Here is a 14741-nt window from a genome sequence, read left to right as displayed (position 1 = left end):
ACTTTAAGATTTATGTCTCTGCAGAGCTGTAACATGAACAGAGAGACTGATTCAGTGAGGTTAGCCTCCTGAATACTAGAGGAGAACACACCGAAGAGCAACGTCCAACTAACCCACATTCACAAGTCCTTTTATTCATCCAGCAGCTGGATTCATTATACTGAGGCTCAGGAATCAGAAGGTTGGCGGTTCGATCCCTCGCTGCTCCCGGTGCATTTATCAGAAGAAACGTGTTCGTGTGAGTCAGGCACGACACCCAGAAAACGAGCCACACAAGAATAATACAATCATAACAACAATGTAATAAATAATAACCATATACAGTACACACGCACAGCAGCATGACAAGCTGGTTGTCATGAAGCGTCTCGCAGTGTGAGTGAGGTTGTCGAGCGGAGTGTCTGAGGTTAACCTAAAATAAATACCCTCTCTCTCCCGCAGTGCACCTCCCCGCCCCTGCTCCTGCCCCCGGCATCACCTCTCCTGCCCTTCATGCTCTTTTTCTTTCACATACGTGTCCCCTTTTGTATTTTTCGTGAACTCTAGCTACCCCAATTGTCTCCCTCGCCGCCTCTCTGTCTCTGTGTGACTCTCTCTTTAACCCTGCTTGCTTCATTATGCCTCTTTATTATCCTCCTTCTTCTGCCAGTTTTTGTTTCTAAATGTCCTTTTGTTACCTCTGAACGCACAACAGTTTAACAGGTCATGGCAATAATACCCTACACACTGCACACAATGGGACTAACAACATGGGAAAGCTTTTTTGTTTACACAATTTTTGGATATTTTGTGGAAACACAAACAGCCAAATAACTTTCTCCAGTTTTTGTCTTTTTTTAATTTGAAATGAGCGTGACCTCTCCTGCCGCCAACCACATTAAAAGAATCTGTAGCAAACAGGAAGTGAAGCGCTGTTTTTACAACAACCTTTACAGGATTTTATCAATCTTCCACTCGATCCCCATCGCACTCTGCATCCACGCACATCTTTGTGCTCCTGTGTTTCCCCATGAAACAAGTTTAGAAGCTTCAGGTTTGACATTTCCTTCTTTGACTGAAGTGTGTCAGGCTGTGGCGCAGTGTGCGGGTGCTCTGCTCGGTCTCTTAAAGTGCAGTTGGTTGCAGCAGGCTCTGGTCAGGAGTGACCCTCTGTGAGGATGACGCTGTCTGACTTCCTGATGGACAGGAAGCAGCATGTGAGGCTGGGAAAGAATGTCTCGGACTCCCGGACCATCAGCACTGGCTCCCCTCAGGGCTGTGTTCTTTCTCCTCTGCTCTTCTCCCTGTAAACCAACTGCTGCACCTCCACCCACCAGTCTGTCAAGCTAATCAAGTTTGCAGATGACACCACCGTTATTGGACTCATCTCGGACGGGGATGAGTCTGCCTACAGGAGGGAGGTTGAACGTCTGGTGTCCTGGTGCAGCCACAACAACCTGGTGCTGAATGCCCAGAAGACAGTGGAGATTATTGTGGACTTCAGGAAGCACACAGCACCACTCCCCCCCATCATCCTGACTGACACCCTCATCACCTCTGTGGACTCATTCCGCTTCCTGGGTACCACCATCATCCAGGACCTGAAGTGGGAGCATCACCTCCGTCATCAAGAAAGCCCAGCAGAGGATGTACTTTCTGAGGCAGCAGAAGAAATTCAACCTGCCAACACGGACGATGATGCAATTCTACACTGCAATCATCGAGTCCATCCTCACCTCCTCCATCACCGTGTGGTACGCTGGAGCCACTATCAGGGACAAACAGAGACTGCAGCATGTTGTGCGCTCTGCTGAGAAGGTAATTGGCTGCAGACTCCCATCTTTGCAGGACCTGTACACCTCCAGGACACTGCGGCGTGCAGCTCGGATCTCAGCTGACCCTTCTCACCCTGGACACAGTCTGTTTGACCTGCTCCCCTCAGGCAGGAGGCTCCGGTCCATTCGCACCAGAACCTCTCGCCACAAGAACAGTTTCTTCCCCTCTGCTGTTGGACTCATGAACAATAACCGTATGACTGTTCCCACCACTAACACATGACCCTACGCTGTGTTCACTGCATCATTCCATGTTTGGCACTGATCACCACCTGCACTCATGTATATATCTATCTACTTAGCACTTTTAATTCTTATTCTTATTTTTATTTATTTATTTATTTATTTATTTTTTCATGTCTATTTAAGCGTAATTTATGACAGTATGTTCGCACTGAAGCACTGCAGCAATTTCCTAATGTTGTAAACCTGCTCAACATTTGGCAATAAAACCCTTTCTGATTCTGATTCTGTGTAAGAGACCCTGGCTGACCCATCACAGCAGTCACAAAGTGCTGTACACGAAGGATAAAAATAAATAAATAAATAAATAATAAAAAAGTAATGAATAGACAACATAAACAACACAAAAGGTTAAATGTAAAAAAAATTTTTTTAAAATGTAAAAAAAAAAAAAAAAAAAAAAAAAAGTAAAACGCATTGATCAACAGAAGGTTTTTTTAAATAGAAAAGTTTATAACTGTTCTTTAAAGGATTCCACACAGTCAACCAAACATAGTGGTGGTGGTAGACTGCTCCACAGCCTTGGTGCCACAGACTGAAAGGCTCTGTCTTCAGTCGTCTTCAGTTGTGTACGGGGAACAACCAAGAAACTCTGAGTCTGTGAGCGAAGACAACGAGCAGCAGTGTATTTTGTAAGAAGCTTGGATAAATAATATGGGGCCTGGCCATTCAGTGCTCTGTGTGTTAAAACAAGAATTTAAAACAAATTCTAAAATCTGTTGCTAGCCAATGTAAAAAAATTATAAAATAGGAGTAATGTGAGCTTGCTTGCTAGAACGTGTCAGTAGCCTGGCCGCTGCATTTTGTATAGCTTGGAGGTGAGAAAGAGATGATTTGTCCAAGCTGGTAAACAGGGCATTACAATAATCTAAAGGCGATGACACAAATGCATGAACAATTTTTTCCAGTTCAGCTAAGGAGATCACATGTCGCAGTTTAGAAATGTCCTTAAATGAAAGAAACAGGAACAAGAAAAGATTTTACATGTGAGTCAAGGCCCAGAGAAGAATCAAATAGTACTCCAAGATTTCGAATATTTGACTTGGCAGAAGGACAGAAAGAGGAGAGGCAAGAACCTGACTGATTTTTGAATGTAGTTCAGGAGGAGCTACAATCATGTTCTCGGTCTTATTTGTGTTTAAAACAAGGTAACTGTTTGAAAAACAATCAGAGTTAAACACTGGACTAGGGTGGACAGCCTATGCAGCTGATGAGGCTGAGGACATATGCAGTTGAATCATCAGCATAGAAATGATACGAAATGTCACTAAAAGATTGAATAATGCCAGCTAAAGGAAGCATGTAAAAATAAAATAAAAACCCAAAACTGAGCCCTGTGGAACCCCGCAGGTTAAGGGGACAATGTTAGAGGCGAACCTGTCAGTCCTAACAGAAAAGGTCCTTTCTGATAAGTAGGAAAAAACAGTCTAAAGCAGATCCATATATACCAGCCAAAACCTTCAGTCTGTTAAGTAGGACTTTGTCGTCAGTGGTATCAAAGGCTGGACTGAGATCAAGCAAAATGATCACAGAACAATTCCCTGCATCAGAAGGGATTAACAGATCATTATAGACCCTTAAGAGAGCAGTCTCAGTGGAGTTCTGCTTTTGAAAGCCAGATTGAAAAGGGTCAACAATCTGTAATCTGCCTTAAGGACCTGAATTAATTTTCTACAATTTTTTCTAGTAATTTGCTTATAAATGGCAATTTTGAAATAGGCCGGTAATTACTAGTAGAGACTTACTACTAGGATTACTAGTAGGATCTTCTAGGAATTGCATTATTGTATTAAACTCCTCACTGGAGGGGAGAGGGAGGGGAAACGGGGGGACAAAGGAGGGCTAGAACAACTGAGCTGTAGTGTTTTTTTACACTGTGCAATATTTGAAATATATATATTTTTATATTCAACTGTGCAATAATCACTGTGCAATATACTCACTCAAATGTGCAATCCTATTTATCCATATGACATATTCTGTACTCTCAATGCAAACTAAGAGTGTGTAAAGACTTCCCCAACACATCCACCCTGACACTGCTGTTGATCATCTATGTGCAATATCTCAGTCTTACCATGTTCTGTGCAATATTTTTGGCTCATGTGCAATTATTTTGGTCCCAGTCTGTTTCAATGTTTCCTACGCATACACCATGTATATAGTTCCACTCACATATGTATACATATACACTGTTTTTTATTTTATTCTATTTATTTAATTATTTATTTATTTTCCGCCTTCGTTGTATATTGGTTTCTCTTCTTCTTACTTTAGCACCTTTGTGGTTCAGCTACCCAATTTCGCTGTGCAAGAAACTGCACAATGACAATAGAGCTCTAAGTCTATATGGCATATTTATGCTTATATCCTTACTCTCATTCCCCTTATTGTATCTGTAACATGCAACTTCTGTCGGTGCCGTGCTACTGGAAACTGAATTTCCCGGAGGAACCCACCCGAGGTATTAATAAAGTTTCATCTAATCTAATCTAATCTAATCTCATCTAAACATTGTGCAGTTACTGGACTTTAAAATGCCTCTTTATGGTCCAACTTCTTCTAGTTTCTTTTGCAAATTTAAAGCATAATGACATACACCAGTATGTCATTGTGCATTGTGAATATATTTGTCAGAGAGTGCAACACTGACCCTAACCTGCACTGGATGTTTGTAATACTGAATCTGATGCTAATAGTTAATACTGCTGCAGGTCTGAGTGGAGGTTCTGCCACCAGCAGCTGGCCTCCATCATACTCAGGACATTGGTCCACTCATCGTCTTCTGGGATTTTTGTTGTCCTCCATATTAACCTGCTCTTTCTCTCTCTATCTCTCTCCTTTGATTTGTTCTAAGTGCTGATTGGTTGCTGAAGCTTGATGGATGTGTATAAAAGCACGGCACCTTGGTCCTTCTCTCCTGCTACATGATCTCCATCAGCACCGTCATGTTTCTGTTGATGCTGCGGTGGAGGGAGTTACCCACAGTACTGTTCTGGTTTCTTCTTCTTTGGTTTCCAGGTCGAGTTTAGGGCTCGTGATCTTCTTCATCTTTCGTTTGTTTTAGCCGGGCTCTTTTCTTTGGGAGTATTTTCAATGTTTCCATTATTTAAAGCAGCATTGTGGCATCTCATGTGCTGTGTTGCTTTGAGACAAAAATTTAGGGAGCGTAACAACTCAACTGAAAGAAAACAGACCCACTCCATGTCCTGGAGCCCGACACTGTGGATGCAGCGGGTAGCTGTGCTTATGATAAACTCCACATGAGTTTAATGAGTCAAAGTGGTGGCCCCTCCCACAGCTGCTGGGTCTTTCAATAATCACCACCTCTAATAAAAAGGAGTTGCTTATTAAGGAATCGACTAATCAAAGTCTGTTAATGACTGTTGCTTCTACTCTGCGTACATCGAGACACAGTAAGGGACGCTCTTAGATCTGCTGTAGAGCAGATCCTCCAGGTTTCTTTTTCACTGTGCAAAATTGACAAGACGTCTGACATCGAGTGGTTTGAATATCAATAAACAGCCAGAGCGATAACACATCAGCTGTGTTAATGAATGTCACAGCCACGATACAACATATGGAGGAAGCCCCCCAGCTCCTATCGCAGGGCCACAGTTTAGGTTTCACAGTTAATTACAGTCACTTTTATTGGCATCGTAAATCATCATTACTATTAACAACTGTGTGCCTTTTATGATTTCTCACCTCACAGTGAAGCTGATTTAGTTACTGCGTTTGTTCCTGTCTCACACATGAAACACGTAACCGCTGCATCCAGAGCCCAGGAGGCTGAAAATACATCTCATCAACATGCAAATGTTGTAATTGATCAAAAGTATGATTTAAATCCAATTAATTATGCAGCTAGGCTCATAAGAGCTCTGCTGTCAGCCTGCCAGGTGTGAAGCTACAGCACAGGTGGAGGCAGACAGCGACCACGTCACAGAGACGACCGGCTATAGATCCTCAGCAAATGCTGTGTGTGTGTGTGTGTGTGTGTGTGTGTGTGTGTGTGTGTGTGTGTGTGTGTGTGTGTGTGTGTGGGAGAGATCCAGTTATTGATCCAACCTGCTGGACTCTTGCATTTGGTCATTCTGGTCACACAGATGGTAAACGGGTCACATTAAAGCTCTTCTTTAGACTTTAGCCACACTCACAGTACAGACACAGTGTTGTGCATTCACTAACTTTCCCACTTAGACGTGCAGACTGTTCAGATGACCACACACGTGCATGTTTATTTGTTAACAGCCTGTGTGTTATCCTCCATAAGGGCCTTCATAAAGTGTTTGTGAACCAACATCAGAGCTGAGAGAAAAACCCATCAGATTCATTATCGTGCAGTAGAGACACGAAACATAGTCGATATAAAGTGGACAGAGCTCGTCCATGCATGTTCTGACAGACAGCACAAACAGCCGGTGACAAAGAGAACAGCACCGAGCTGAACCAATCATGCGGCTGGGACAGAGCCAGAGAAAGAGCACAGGCGCTAATGTTTGGGCTGCTCCACACTTGAGTGTCAGTGTCATGCTCTTCTTCATTTACATGAGAACGATTCTTAAATAAGTACATGTTTCCTGTTTGGCTCTATTTCAAACATTTGGACACACAAAAATAACAATTTTAGTTTGACTTTTTTGTATTAATAATTATTTTATGTCTTTGATTTTTCTTTAAAATGCAGCTCTACATTTTATCGTGTTCAACTTCTGACAGAAGATAAAGATTTAAACCATTTAACCAGCAGTAAAAAGAAACCTTTATATTTATCAGAAACTTACTTACTTTACTTACTTACGTAATCAATTTACTTCATTATATTTATCGATAGTGATGTGAAAAATGTATAATGCTGCTGGCAATTTTATTTATTTAGCACATTTCATAATAGCAAGCTCAATGTGCTTAATGCAGAGGATGAAACCATAGAAACCTGTGTAGGTTGATTGTGCCTTAAGGCAGTGAAAACAGACAAAGAATTATAAAACAATTATTGAGTGCAGGGCCCAGTGAAAAACGTCTGTTTTTAAATGTATGCATATCCATGTGATGTCATGTCTGCTGTTATTTTTCATGCACTGACATATTTCTGGGGATCTGTAGCTGCAGTCTTATTCCCAGCTTTGCCGAGATAGTTGCACTCCTCTCGTTTGTCTGAATGTGACGACTTTTCTCTGAGATTAGAAATCAGACAACAATTCAAAGCTTCTTTTTTTTTCAGGATTAAGAACTCTGACATGAAAGGAGTAAAAGTATAAAAGTACAGAAATTAGTAAGACAGTACAGTAAGAGTGTCAAATAAATGTACGTACACTAGTCCTTCCTACTAACTGCAGCAGCTGTTACAGCATCTGTACAAGTCGGGGAAATGACACCGACAACACTCGCTCTACTCACTCGGCATTGTGTTAAGATCATCAGCGCACTATATACGTATAGTTTGAGCCAAAGTTCATCTTCTGCGAGTCATCCTAACACAACACAACAACTTACAGAATATCACAGAAAAGATCAGCTGCCATACTTCCACCACCACAGCATGACTCTCAATGCTTTGAGCACACTCGCTCAAACACCTAACACTCAGCGAGACGGAGCAGCGGCTGGAGCGCAAACATGTGGATGAGGTGGGTAGGGTCTCTGCTGCTGCGAGTCTACACTCTGCCCTCTGATGGACTAAAACCTCCCAACAAAGCTTAAAGTAAGAAGAGGAGCTGTTGAGGAGAAGACTCTTCGCTGGAAATGGCACAGTCTAATCACCATGAGGAGAAAAGGCTGAACACTGGAATAGGAAGGGAATCAGCCGGTCTGAGCGGCTCTGCGCTGACCCGAGGAGGAACCCGGTCACACCGAGGCCACAGCAGCTGACACTAACACTCCAAACCTGCACCTTTGATCGAGTCGTGCCAATCCCCTGCAGAGCCATAAACGTTACACAATAACGACGATAACAGCAAAGTGCGCAGAAGGAAAAACAGCCAAGTCCAAGTTTGACAAGAGTGAAGGAAGAGTCTGACTCTGCCTGCACACGGGGGTCCTTTAAAAATTGCCTCACACCCTCTGCTCATTCAACATGAAGAGTCTGCAGGTAGAAGCAGGTGAATGTGTCACCTCAGGATCAACCCAACACTCCCCAAATCACGCGAATCCAAACGGACCCACACTCAGAACCAACAATCAGGGACACGCAGTTCAGACGCGCTAACTTACAGGATCCGGTTCCGCTGCACTCACAGTCCGTTACCGATCAGTATCCGCAGACAGGTGAGTAATCCCCGCTGCGTGATCGCGTCTGCGTTTCACACGGAAACTCGCAGAAATCTGAGCATAACATCGCTCCACGGCCAAAGAGCTCCGACTCCCTCACACACGTCATCCCTGCGCGCTTCCTCCGTGCGCGCGCGGAGGTCACGGCAGAACACAGCGAGACGTTTCACTCACCGTTCCTGCGCGAGCATGTCACCACATCCCCACGGTCACTCTGCTCCACTCCGCGCTCACAGCCACGAGCACCGAGGAGCGCAGACCCGCGGGGACGCGCAGAAGGCGATGCGCGTCCGACGCAGAGAGCCGGAGAAAGGGCCAGACAGGTGGAGGAGGCGAGGGGGAAGCTGGAGAAGTGCGCGCAGCCGGAGCTGAACTCAGAACATCCACCCGCTCCACCCGCTGCGCTCTGATCCCTCCTCCTCAGGCCTCAGCCGAGGGAAGCCTGCCCCCCACTCACACCCCCACCTTCGTCACTTGACAAACGTGATCCGTTTGGTCGTTCCTGATGACGTGATCGGGCGAGAGAGAGACCAAGCCTGACCTTGACCTAACATGATCCTTACGGGTCAGGGGTCATAGTGGGATGTGTGATCACTGTCAATATTAGAGTGTAATGTTTCTTATTCTGTGTCTGTGGACAGTCTTTAAAAAGTGTTTGTGAACCAACTTCAAACAAACTCTTTCTGGGGTCAAAATAAACAAAGGCAGAAACACAGTTTCAAAAATTATTATCGCTTTGATGCAAATTAGCATCCACAGCGATCGATAAACGTTTCATAGAGCTGAGCATCAGGCAGCATTCAGCCTGCTGTATGGTGGAGCAGCTGTGAGTGCAGCAGGGCTTTCTGAGGACACAGCATTTTACATATTACAATGGGCCTTAATTAGAATAACACTGAGAAATGTTTGTAGGTCATCAGAGGCTTTTATTTAACAGCAGGACTTAGTACAGCCTCCTCTCATAAACATTTTCATGTCTTACTACATCACTGACAAAACATAATGTATCTGTACGGCAATGTTCCCTCTAATTTGCCATTTATCTGAGCGAACACACAAACTCCCTGAGCGGTCCCTTGGACCACTGTGAGCAACAGCAGACGTGTGCACTGTGGTCATGCCAGCATCAAATCCATCCAAGTCACATGGTTTATTAAAATAATCAAATTACATAAATTTACATTTATGTTAGACTACTTTTAATTAACTGCTTTAGCCCACTTACAATGAAAACTTAAAAAAATCTTGTTCATGACCCGTGTAGTATGTTAACACTATTGGAAGTAAAAATAACTTGAACTCCAATTTTGAAAACACAACTTTCTGTCTTTCTTTCTTTTTTAACAAAAGCTCTGACTTGTATTATGAGTCTGTGGTCTGGGAGAGAGTCCTGTAACTCTGTGTCTGCAAAATACAGTATATAATGACCAATGTTGGGCAATTAATTATATAGTTACTTCTGCAAAAAAAGTTACTGAGTTTTGCAAACAACAAAGTTTTTTGCGGCTGTTTACTTAGAAATGCAGCCAAGGCGTTTTTTTAAAATAAACATTTCAAACTATTTACAGAACAATCAGCTCTTCTGCATCAAATCTGATGCCACACAAATTATTTGTGCCACTCCAAAAATAATTTCTGTCCACTATGAGATAAAGGAGAACAACAGGCCTGACAACAGGAGATGTGTCACTCCTGTAACACCTGTAACATTCAGCAGTCGCCTCATTGTTCTGACACACACAACAAAACTATTGACTACACTACACACTAACTACACAAGATTTGAGCTAAACGTCGCAAATCTCTCACATCTCCAAAGGTTGATTCTGTTCATCTGGACGTAGTTTTGTGGGAGAAACGTTTCGTCACTCATCCAAGTGACTTCTTCAGTCTCAGCTGACTGCAGCTTTCCCCAATCTTATAAACAGTACATTTGCATAATGACTGAAACCAGCCCACTGAAGGAACAATGGGCTGGGAGGTCAGTTCCTTAATCTTAATTATGCAAATTCTCATGACCATTGATCAACAACCACTGACCAAAACCCACTGATCAATGGCCATGAGTACCATTCACAGAGAGTTGGGGTGTCACGGCGAGTGAGAGGAGCCGTGTGGAGGAAATGAAGGAGGGAGGATCCAAACGCAGGCAGTAGTGGAGAAGTGAGGGTGGTTTATTGAGCACAAAATAAGGACAAACAGCAAATGGAGCACGAACTAAACTAGACTGGAAACAACTAAACTACAGAGCACAAACCTGGACAAGAATGAGAACGAGCAGAGGAGATGGACAGCAGGGTGAACACACGAGCGAGACACGGTGGTTACACAGACGGACCAGCAACTACAATGACGGAGGACACGACTTAAATACACACAGAGAAACACGGGAATTACACACAGGTGGTGGACACAGCTGGGAACAATCAGTAAGATGAGACCAAGGTAAAACTGAACACTCACATGAGACACAGACCTTCACAATAAAACATCACACGCAGGCTCGACATCAAGAGACAGACAGGAAATGACATATGAAACTAAACCCACATCTTAAACCCAGATAAACAGAAACATGGAACTCTAATAATAGACATAATCATCACCCTTAACACAACAAGAGAACAAGAAAACAATCTCTGATGCAAAATTACACCAAAACATAATAAACTCAAAATACTGGGTCCCACGGACCCAGAACCGTGACATGGGGAATGGCTGCAATCACAGCATTGTAAGATGGCAAAAGATGTACCCTTAGGCCCCCTCCTCGATTCAGAGATGGTCTTTCCCTTTTCACGTAAATGGCCTCCTTGACTCCGCGCTCAAACCAGCGTTCCTCCCTGTCCACGATGTGTACATCCTCATCATTGAAACACAGCCATCACTCCTAAAACGTCCCCCTTCCTAAACACTAAATGCCATGTTGCCATATCATGTTTTTATTGGTCAACATGGTACATTTTTCGACCAATAGGAAAGGGTGTGGGGTTTTTTGGTTTTGGTGTTGCTCACAGGTGGAGAGTGCTTTCAAGCGTTTTCCTTATAAAACGCTGTTTTTACCATTTCTTCCCGCAGTAAATATAAACAATGATAGTATTCAGGAAGAAAACCAAACATTGCAAATATTTTTATGATAACTGGTTTTACGTGGCCTATCAACACAATTTAAAAACTGGTATAAAGTCCACACTTTTTCCATCAATTGCTCCGTCTGTCCTGCTCACATCTCCAATAGTTGTACATGTTGTCATTAACGTGGCTTCACTCCACATCAGCCACACTGCTTTGCTAGCTAAAACACCGGTGTCGGCACATAAGGACGCTGTCATAGCCTGTCAACGACGTTGATTAGCTGTGTATATACGACTGTGAATCGCATCATTGGCTAGATTATGGGATAAGGTGGCATCGTTCTAATCCCACACGGGAGCAGCCAGTCACTCACTGACTAACACTGCAAAACAGAATTGTTAAAGTTTTAATTTTAATTTTTTGTGCGTAACGCAGATTTTCTGTGCGCAGAGAGCTTGCCAGCAGTGAGCAATTGCGCACATGCGCAGTTTAGCGGGAACATTGCTGTACAGTTAGTTCATCAACACAAATACATTTGGATTGGTAGTGAAACTTTCACAATGATAATTCTTTTATTTACACTCTTTTATTGATAGTTTTATTCATTTTAAATGTCTTTAAATGTGATCTCAGAGACTTTATTAACAAGAAAACGTTTCAGGCAGCATTACCTGGGGAATGCACGTGAGTATCATTTGTTAATGTTTCAACAGATTTACAACGTTTGAATTATTTGACCTCCAAATAACGAACCCTCTGCTCTTTAACATAGACTCTCTCCACTTTAACCTCTTACTGATTGCATATCCTGTAAACTTGTTTATTATTTTTGATGTATGGGTTATTTCCATTGTTTTAACTCCAGTTTTTAGTATTATTATTGTTGTTGTTGTTAAAATGGATTTCAAACTGCGCAGTCGTAGATTTTTATTAAATATGGTCTATGAGCGGTTCATTATGGCCCCTAATTCCTGCAGATTGTTGTACAGCTGTTGCTCTAATTATTTGTTAAAAAATAAAAATAAAACAATGGTGAGATAGATTAGGAACAGAAGGGGCCCACAGACAGCCCACGGTGCCCAGAGCTCTGTGTTACGGCCTTGTTTATGGGATCATTACTTTCTAACTGTGATGTTCGGGCCTTCTTTTTAAAGTAATTCCTTCCATGTGTCAGAGATGGATAATAAAATAGGGTAATAAGATAAATATTTAAAGTAGATGACGTGTCAGTGACATATTTTTATTATGTCCGTATATTTCTGTGCAGCTAATCAGATCAAAGTCCTGCAGTGAAACCGGTTTAGCTGTGGTATCTTTGGTATGTCAGTGATGCGAGGCCGCCGCGGTTTATTTCTGTCAACAGAACAGCATCTCAAGGTGCTTCGTTGTGTGAGATGAAGACCTGATAACATCACAGAGTAAACCCACCAATCAACATCACCACTGTGAGCGTCACTCGATTACAGTGGGGACAAAAACACGAAGAAAGAAAGAAAACTCCTTTGAAACCTCGTTTAGAGACAGCGTCTGTCTGCTGATGGTTTGGGCCGAGACAAAACAATAAGAATAAGAATAATACATTTTATTTATAGGGGTTTTTCAAACCCCTCAAAGTTACCAAATGAAAAACATACACAAATAAATGGGAATAAAAAAACATGTAAAACCATAAAACTATAAAAACTGATCAAGTAGAGAGGGTGTCATGGTCCTGGGTCGTGCGACCCAGTGTTTTGTGTTTAGTCTATTTTGATGTTTATTGATTGTTTAGGTTCTTTAAGGTAGTCCAGTCCTTTTGTAGTTATGTTACCCTTGTATCAAGCCTCCCTTGCCCTTCGTGTGTTTATGTCTGTGTGCCTTGTATTGTCAAGTTCATGCTGTCGCGTCTGTCACCTCCCCCTGTACTACGTCTCCCCGGTTCATGTCCCATGTTTCCTGTTTTACTTTGAAGGCCTGCATTCACTGTCAGTGTATTCAGTTTCACTCCTCCTGTCCTGTCGTTAAGTTCATGTATATCAGCTGCGTTCCCATGTGTGGCCACTTCCCCTGATCATCCCTCATGTGTATTTAGTCTCTGTGTTTCTTACAGTCTGTGTCGCGTCGTCTGTGTTCCCACCCTCCATGTTTCCATGCCCGGTCTGTTGTATTCTAAGTCATAGCCTTACCTTAGTTCATTCCCAGTTTAGGTTTCTGTTTAGTTATTGCTTTTGAGCTGCCCTTATTCTTGTTTGTTTCTCTTGCGTTACCAGCCACAATAAAAGGCTCGCTTTTGTTTAAAGTTTACTCCCGTGTCACTCGTGTCTGCACCTGAGTCCTCCACGCACTCTCCACACGGTCTGTCACAGCGGACCGTGACAGAGACAGAAGGACCTGAAGACCATAGTATCAAAACATTCAATCAAAGGGAAACTGTGTGTAGTCTCTGTCGTAGGGATATATTTTCTACAGACACATTCAGAAGGAAAAACTGAGAGTTAATCCTGATGTTACCTCTGTGACTTCAGGAGGATGTTTTAGTGTCAGGGAATGCATTAGAATTATAATAATAAAACATCTGAAGCTCAGGCCTCCTTCTTCCAGCCACTGCACCCAGCTCTTCCAGGGGACACTGAGATGTCCCCAAACCAGCAGAGACGCATCATGCATGTCCCAGCTCTGCTCCGGGGCCTCTTCCCAGGTCGAAATGCCTGAAGCAGCTCACCTGCAGGGCACCCAAAGACACCCTGCATGTGCCAGGAGGGCACCTTGTCAGGTGTCTCTTATTCCTACAAATAATGGAGGAAAAACTCAACAAGCACATCATGTCAGACCCGCAGGCCTCTACAACGACACACATCATTTTCTCATGTGTCAAACTTTCCAGATACTGCATGACAATGATTTCCACCTTCAGGCCAAACTATAATTAACAATAACACTAAAGCCTAGCGACAAAGATCATCCTTCTCTGTCTGTCAAGATTTGACAAGTTGTGTCTGGTGCATGACAGCTGGATAGATGGCCCGAGGCCGAGCCGAGGTCCCACCCACTATTTTTCAGCGGAGATGGCAAACGATGAGAATGAGCAAAGAAACAATACCGACACAATCGTCCGCTCACTCTGAGTCAGCATGTGAAGAGCTGGAGTTACGCTCAGAGAAATGAGCTCTGTGGTCTCAAACTGGGCTGTGTTGACTTAAAGCTGGTCACAAACACATCCTGCTCACACAATTGTTAAACATCAGATATACGAATCAAAGTTTTTCTGTGGTGGTTTTATTAACTGTGCTTTAGCCCCGCCCAGCGTCCTTCGCAGCACAAACAAGCCCGTCCATCAAGTGTAGCACTCACCATCCC

The 14741-nt window shown here is 43.1% G+C and overlaps 1 protein-coding gene across 3 annotated transcripts in view; it reads right to left on the bottom strand.

Annotated features, from left to right (window-relative positions):
* The window catches only part of htr4 (5-hydroxytryptamine receptor 4), a 163847-nt gene extending 155091 nt beyond the window's left edge, over window positions 1-8756 (bottom strand). For 2 of the 3 annotated variants that reach the window (XM_076890377.1, XM_012919349.3), the window contains exon 1: window positions 8505-8756. The gene's annotated coding sequence lies outside the window, so the exon portion shown is untranslated. Of the gene's footprint in view, window positions 1-8273; window positions 8435-8504 lie in introns of those variants that run through there. The other variant, XM_004552077.4, reaches the window with a different exon arrangement.
* Between the last annotated feature and the right edge of the window lie 5985 nt (window positions 8757-14741).

Source organism: Maylandia zebra, linkage group LG2 (genome assembly GCF_041146795.1).
Source record: "Maylandia zebra isolate NMK-2024a linkage group LG2, Mzebra_GT3a, whole genome shotgun sequence".
Taxonomy (NCBI): Eukaryota; Metazoa; Chordata; class Actinopteri; order Cichliformes; family Cichlidae; genus Maylandia; species Maylandia zebra.
The sequence above is the reverse complement of the archived record's forward strand: the minus strand, read 5'-3'. Positions and strand labels throughout refer to the sequence as shown.